The sequence below is a fragment of the Propithecus coquereli genome, unplaced genomic scaffold, assembly GCF_000956105.1.
Source record: "Propithecus coquereli isolate 6110/MARCELLA unplaced genomic scaffold, Pcoq_1.0 Scaffold13, whole genome shotgun sequence".
Classification (NCBI taxonomy): Eukaryota; Metazoa; Chordata; class Mammalia; order Primates; family Indriidae; genus Propithecus; species Propithecus coquereli.
In genome coordinates this window covers 5,008,267-5,014,705 of record NW_012137191.1, presented here as the reverse complement: position 1 = coordinate 5,014,705, position 6,439 = coordinate 5,008,267, and the positions used below count along the sequence as shown (strand labels likewise).

The 6,439-nt window shown below is 41.0% G+C and overlaps 1 pseudogene; it reads left to right on the top strand.

The window, feature by feature from the left end:
- The first annotated feature begins 1,500 nt into the window (after window positions 1-1,500).
- LOC105805490 overlaps window positions 1,501-6,439 on the top strand; it is a 69,094-nt pseudogene continuing 64,155 nt past the window's right edge.

Genomic DNA, 6,439 nt, shown 5'->3' with positions numbered 1-6,439 from the left:
GGAGTTGTCTTCATTCTCTGAGATTCTTTCTTCTGTTTGATCTACCCTGTTCTTGAGGCTTTCCACTATGTTTTCTAGTTCCCTAAATAAGCCCTTCATTTCCAGGAGATCGGTTTGTTTTTTCTTTAGTATTTCAATTTCTTTAGTGAATTTTTCTTCCAAGTCCTGGATTTTTTTTGTGTTTTCTTTGTTTGGTTATCCATTTTCTCTTGCATATCATTCAATTTTCTTACAATCCATGTTTGCAATTCTTCTCCTGTCATTTTAGTGGTCTGAGTTTGGTTAATGTCCATTGCTGGGGAGCCGTTGTTCCTCCTTGGGGGTGTGCTTTCCATTTGATTTTTCATACTTCCAGAGTTCTTTTGCTGGTTCCTTTCCATCTGGATCAGTTGTTCCTTCTTGCCTTTAGATTTTCATTTGGATAATGACATGCCCTGTTTAGTCTCTGAGCCAGTAGGTGGTGTTTGTGGGTGAGATTCGACCATACCCTTTATGATGAATCAGTAGATGCCGTAGAAGTGTGTACAGGATGACCTCTCTGTCAGTAGGTGGCACTTTCAGGGAGCAGCGAGCTGTAGTGCTGTTTTTGGGTCCTGTAGCTAGCTCTTGTTCCTCTGGAGAGGCCCTCTTGTGCCTTGGGTGGTGGTGGGGGGGGGCCCTCGGACTTCCAGGTGTGTCCTTATTCTCCACCTCAGTGGAGGCAGGACTGGGAGTGAGTCTGGGTGGGGCTGGGTTGGGTAAGCCTGACCTCAGGCTCCACAACTGCTGTTAGCAGGGGTCATAGTTCTGTTCTTTGTTTCTGTGAAAAGCTGCCAGTAGGGGCTGAAATGGCTGCACTCAGCTGAAAGTCTGGGCTTGGGGGGTGGGGCTGTCCAAGACCCACACTCTGGAGCAGGTCTCGCTCCCCTTCACTCTCCCCCTCTCCATTGCCTCTCCTAGGCCTCTGCCAGCAAGCGGGACCTCAGGCCGATGGATCTCCCCTGGCTATGATGTGGGCCAGGAGTTTCCCTACCCAGGATTGCAGCCTGAGCTGGGTACACTGCCTTCTTTTGGAAGAAGGGTTGCTGCTCACGCACGCTGATCTGCCCCTGAAGGCTCACACTCCTCAGTAGGCTCTTTCACAGATCTCCCTTCTGTGCCCCGGGTCAGTGTGATCTGACCTGGGTGTACCGGGTCTGGTCTGCAGGCCTGTCCCCTGGGCCCTGGAGATCAATCCCTGATCCTGCCAGGGCGAGGGGTGCCAGTCTTGAATCACCTACAGGGTGCCCAAGTTGTATCGATTTCACTGCACCTTGGGATTTGCCCCGCTCTCCTGGAGTCCCCAGGCCAGCAGCACCTGGGAGGGCTGGCGGGTAGGGAACTCAGAGTCTGAGTACCCCTCAGTCTGCTGTAGGGCCCCAAAAGGAAAGGTCCTGTTCCTTGGAGATGCCTCTGTGTAATGGCTAAATTGTCTCTCTGGGCATCCACAGGTAGGGAGGGGGAAGGAGAGAATGGAGCACTATGGCATCTGCCAATAGGCTCAGGTCTGCACCCCGGGGAAGTGCCCTGAGGGAGCTGGGAGCCCAGCGCCATGTCCGCAAGAGGCCACTGCTCACTGGCAGCAGCCGTCTCTGGGCTGGTATCGGCAGGTCTCTCCAACCGCTCAAGAGCCCACCGAGAGTCCGAGATGCAAGAGAGGGGAAAGTTATCTGCTCCACCTACCCTTGTCGCTGGTCTCCAAGACTCTTGGGGACCTTTCTCCTTCCAGCTCTCCTGTGCAACATCTTCCCGTGGAGTCTCCTGTAGTTTCAAGCACCCTTCCTTCCAACCCTCACCCGATCTATGTTTCTCTGCTAGTTTATTTTTTTCTCTTTCTTCTAAAATTTGTATTTTTTTCAGAGACACTTTGACTGGCGGCTTTTCTCATCCGCCATCTTGGCCCCTTCTAAGCAATATTTTTAAGGTAAATATTAAAGATGACATAGGATTAAGTATTTTCATTGATGAACTTATGTATACTCCTTAAACATGATGTGTAGAGACCATGAAAGGGGAGTTAGAGGGATAATGGGAACTATATTGTGTAACAAAGAAAATTAGACAGACTAGCACTTTAGATAACAGACTTAAAATTTAGAATCTACCTTTAATATAGCATTGAGTTTATATTACAGAATTTGGAGAGTGATATGTCTGAATTCAAAACCTACCTTTGCTATTCCCTTGATATGTGACCTCCAACGAGAATTGCCACCTATCTCAGACTCATTTTTCTTATCTAGAAAAGGAAGATAACAATATTTAATTCACAGGGTTATTGTGAAGATTAAATAAAATAAAAGCTATGATCTGTTGGTACCTGGTTAGCACATAGTCACTAATCAATTGTTGTGGCTCAGTTATTCATTCAGCAAATACGTATGCAGTGTTTGCTTTGTGCAAGGTGAATAGAGCATAGGCTTCTATTTTAAGGAGTTTGGGGTCTGGAAGGGGAAAAGATATAAATAAATAGAGTAAAATGTACAGAAGTATGGACAAGGGACCGAGGCCACAGAGGGCTACACTTGGCCTTGAAACATTAAAGCTGCTGGAGGAATTACCATCAACACCAGAGTCCTAAAGGCACCTAAGAGTCTGTCCAGTACCTAACGAAAGATGAAGATACTCTTGGGGATCAGAGAGAGTTAGCAGGGGAAATTTCCAGTGGAAATTTCTGCAATATTGAGAAGTCTTAAACTCATGGACCTTACTTAAAAGGTGAGTGGTTCAGAAAAATTGGAGCCTCCAGAAGTCAATCATTCCTAGACCCTATTATTAAGTGGTGTATTTCTTGTAAAACCTGTTAGTACAGGAATTATTGTTTTATTTGTCAAGTCAGTAGATATTTATTGAGCACCTATCATATGCCAGGCTAGGATCTCAGAATACAATGGTGAGAAAAATGCACAATTACTGCCCTTGGGACCACTAAAATGTAGTGGGAGAGATCGATATTAATTTGATTCAGACCCTTTTAGTATTTTCAAAAATTAAGTACTTGAAGCTAGAAGAATTTGACCTGGTTGGGTTGATTTGACCTAGCTGGAACCCTACAAAAGGGACTATAGAACGAGACCTAAAGGATGAGTAGTACTTAGCTAAATAGGGAGGGAAGGGAAAAGCCTTCCACACAGAGAGACTGAGGTGCAAAAGCTCTATTGAAGAAAGAGCTGGTGCCATAAGAATTGGCTGCAGGTGAAATTACAAGAGAATGTGCAGAAATAAACAATGACCAACCAAATAAGAACAAGCAAAGACTATTTATTTTGAGCTTACTATAGCAAGGGAGTTAGCAACCATCACTTACTTTTTTGCAGAGACTCAAAGGCAGGAAAGCTTTCTGGTGGAAAAAAGGGACGGCTTCAGGTCTACCCTGGTTGGAGGGTGTTGGCCTAGGGAAGCTTTAGGTGGACTCACTAGACACGGAACATTTTATGTGCTTGTTAGGGCTTTCTCTGGTTGGTCCTAAGTTGAGAGGGTGGGCCAAAATTAGGAAAGCTGTCAGTTATTAATCACATCCTGGCCATTTGAGGCCCATTGTTACAAGGGTTATTATTTGGCTTTCTGGACTTCTGATTGATAGCAATCAGACTTCTTACAAGTCTGACCTATAACTGGCTGGTTACTATGGATAATGGGTTAGTTTCCTGAGCTGTTGGCTGTAGGCTGTGGGTCAGAGTTTTATTGTTATATATATAATGGTTTGGCCATTGTTGATTGTCTATGTAGTCTCTCACACCTATGCCTTTTCAAAATTATAAACCAAATCAAAATATCAAATCAAAAGGGATCTATGAATTGGCAGAAAAGCACGAATGTTATGCAATTAAACTAATATGCAACTTTATTGATATTAAACAACTCAAAGACTCAAAACATCAGGAAGCAAGGAAGTCATTTGAGTCCAACTAGTTCTTTGTTGACAAGGTAGAGCAACAACTTAAGAACATATGGTACTTTGTACCCAGGGAGAGTAAAAATGTTTAGAATAAGTTTATTATTTTCCTTCTACTTTCTCTGTTTTTCAGAAATTAGTTTATTAATGAAAACTTGAGGGAAAAATTTTTTTAAAATAACAGTAAATAAGGACCTAAGAACAACTTAGAATTGCTGCATCTTGACTCACATCTAATTCAATAATTAAATTTTTTTCTACATAGGATATTTTTTTCTACACAGTGATGATTTTTAAAACATTTCATGTATATTTTAAAGGGTACAACTTTGTTCCACACTCATCTTCCAAACCCACCACACACAGATTTTCAAATTGTTGCTGAGTTCTGTCTTAACATTTCTAGAATTAAAAAAAATTCAACACAGGGTAATTTTAGACATTTCTTTTGGATGGATTTGTTCTTTGAAGTACCTTTTTCCCTGGGGCTAGACTTTTTTATACATCTCTTTTTTAGCCTTCTTTCTGCCCTTTTTCCTGAGAGTTTTTCCATGTTTTCTAGGTTTGGAGTGGGCTCTCTAATCTCTCAGCATAGAGCTACTTAATGAGAAATTACCTGTCTCATGCATGAATTCTTTCAGTAAGCTCTTACTAGGAGAAATTTAAGAGTTTCTATAAACTGAATCATTTGCTTTTTTATTTTTTAAGAATTGAATAATTATGTTCCTAACAAGGACATTACTTGGATTTTAGCCAGCTAAAATCTAAATTCCATCTAAAAAATCAAAATGATTAGCATGGAAAGATTATTAAGATGACAAAATCTTCCTATCTTAAAGATCATTCAAACATATCATTAAAAAGATAAAAATAGATTTTCTAACATTCATTATGAGTTTTGTCTTGTTGGGTGGTAATTGGAGAAATAGTTTCTTGAGCCTGAACTCAAGTGTGCATTTTTTTTTTTTTTTTGAGACAGAGTCTGACTGTGTTGCCCAGTCTAGAGTGCCATGGCGTCATCCTACCTCACAGCAACCTCAAACTCCTGGGCTCAAGCAATCCTTCTGCCTCAGCCTCCCGAGTAGCTGGGACTACAGGCATGTACCACCATGCCTGGCTAATTTTTTCTATATATTTTTAGTTGTCCGATTAATTTCTTTCTATTTTTTTAGTAGAGATGGGGTCTCGCTCTTGCTCAGGGTGGTTTCGAACTTCTGAGCTCAAACACTCCGCCTGCCTCGGCCTCCCAGAGTGTCAAGTGTGCATTTTTGAGATACACAATTTATAACTATGTTCTTGCTGCTTCTGTGTAGGATATGTCATCACTATCATGGGAAGAATAAATTCCAGACCAGCTCTAGGTTGGTGCCAACATAATTAGGCTTGAGTTCCCCAAGGAACAAATTCTCAGTGTCAGGGAGATGAATTAGTTCATGTACTAGTCTTTCCTTGACTCTAGACAATGATTCTCTATTTTCTCCCTTTGGAAAGACTTGATTCTTAAAGAAAAAATGGTGGTGGTGTTGTTTCTGTAGCAGCTTACAAAATTTACTAAAGGACTACAATTAGGGCTCAAATCTAAGCTCTATTATGTAAATATTTTAAGAATGTTTTCAGGACACAGTTGGCCCTTCATGAACCAACTTTGTTCCTTCCTTTCCCTGCCCTCCATCCTCACACCCATTGTATCTATAAGTGTACACACATCTGCACACTGTTTTTCTTATCTTAAATCAGAGGAAGATGTCACTTGAAGTACTATAAAATATAAACAGGAAAAAAATCAGAGGAAGTGTCCCTCTTCTATGCAAAGGCTAGTTCTTTCCCATGTGAGGGAGGTCCTGCCCCTCTGTGTTCTCAGGGACCTGACTCCAATCCTCATCTCTAACTCATGCTTCTTCAACTTTTTCCTTTCTAGAAGATTCTTCCCATGAGCTTTTAAACAAGAATTATTGCTGCCCATATTCACTTTTTTTAAAAAATCAGTCCTGGTTCTACATCATCCTATTACTAACCCTACTCTACTTCATAATAAAAATTTTTAAAGGCATTTTTTCATTCACTCAAAAAAAATCCATGTATTGAGTCTGTGCTATGTACCAGGAACTACTATTTAAGGCACTCAGTGGAAAAAATCTCACAGAAATCCCTGCCCAGGAGAGGAAAAAAAAAAAAATGATAAAAAATGGAAAAAGATGAGTAGAAGACAGAGGTCGACAGGGAGTTTAAACTGTGATTTAAATGGTTGGCAAGGCCTCAATGAGAAAGAAATTTCTTAAATTTTCATTCTTTTCTATTTCTTTTAAATTTTTTTTGTTTCTTAAGTTTTCCTGAGTCACAAGGACCGAGGGTTAAATTATACATATTCCTCATTTTATGACACAATATCATTAGTGGTCTTTGCATTTCTATTGCTTCTGGTTTATTTCCTTTTGTTTTCTTCTCTTTTCCCCGATTCTCAGCTCTTATATGTTTGGGATATATCCTTGGATATGAGTGTGTGTATGTGTGTGTGTGTGTGTGTGT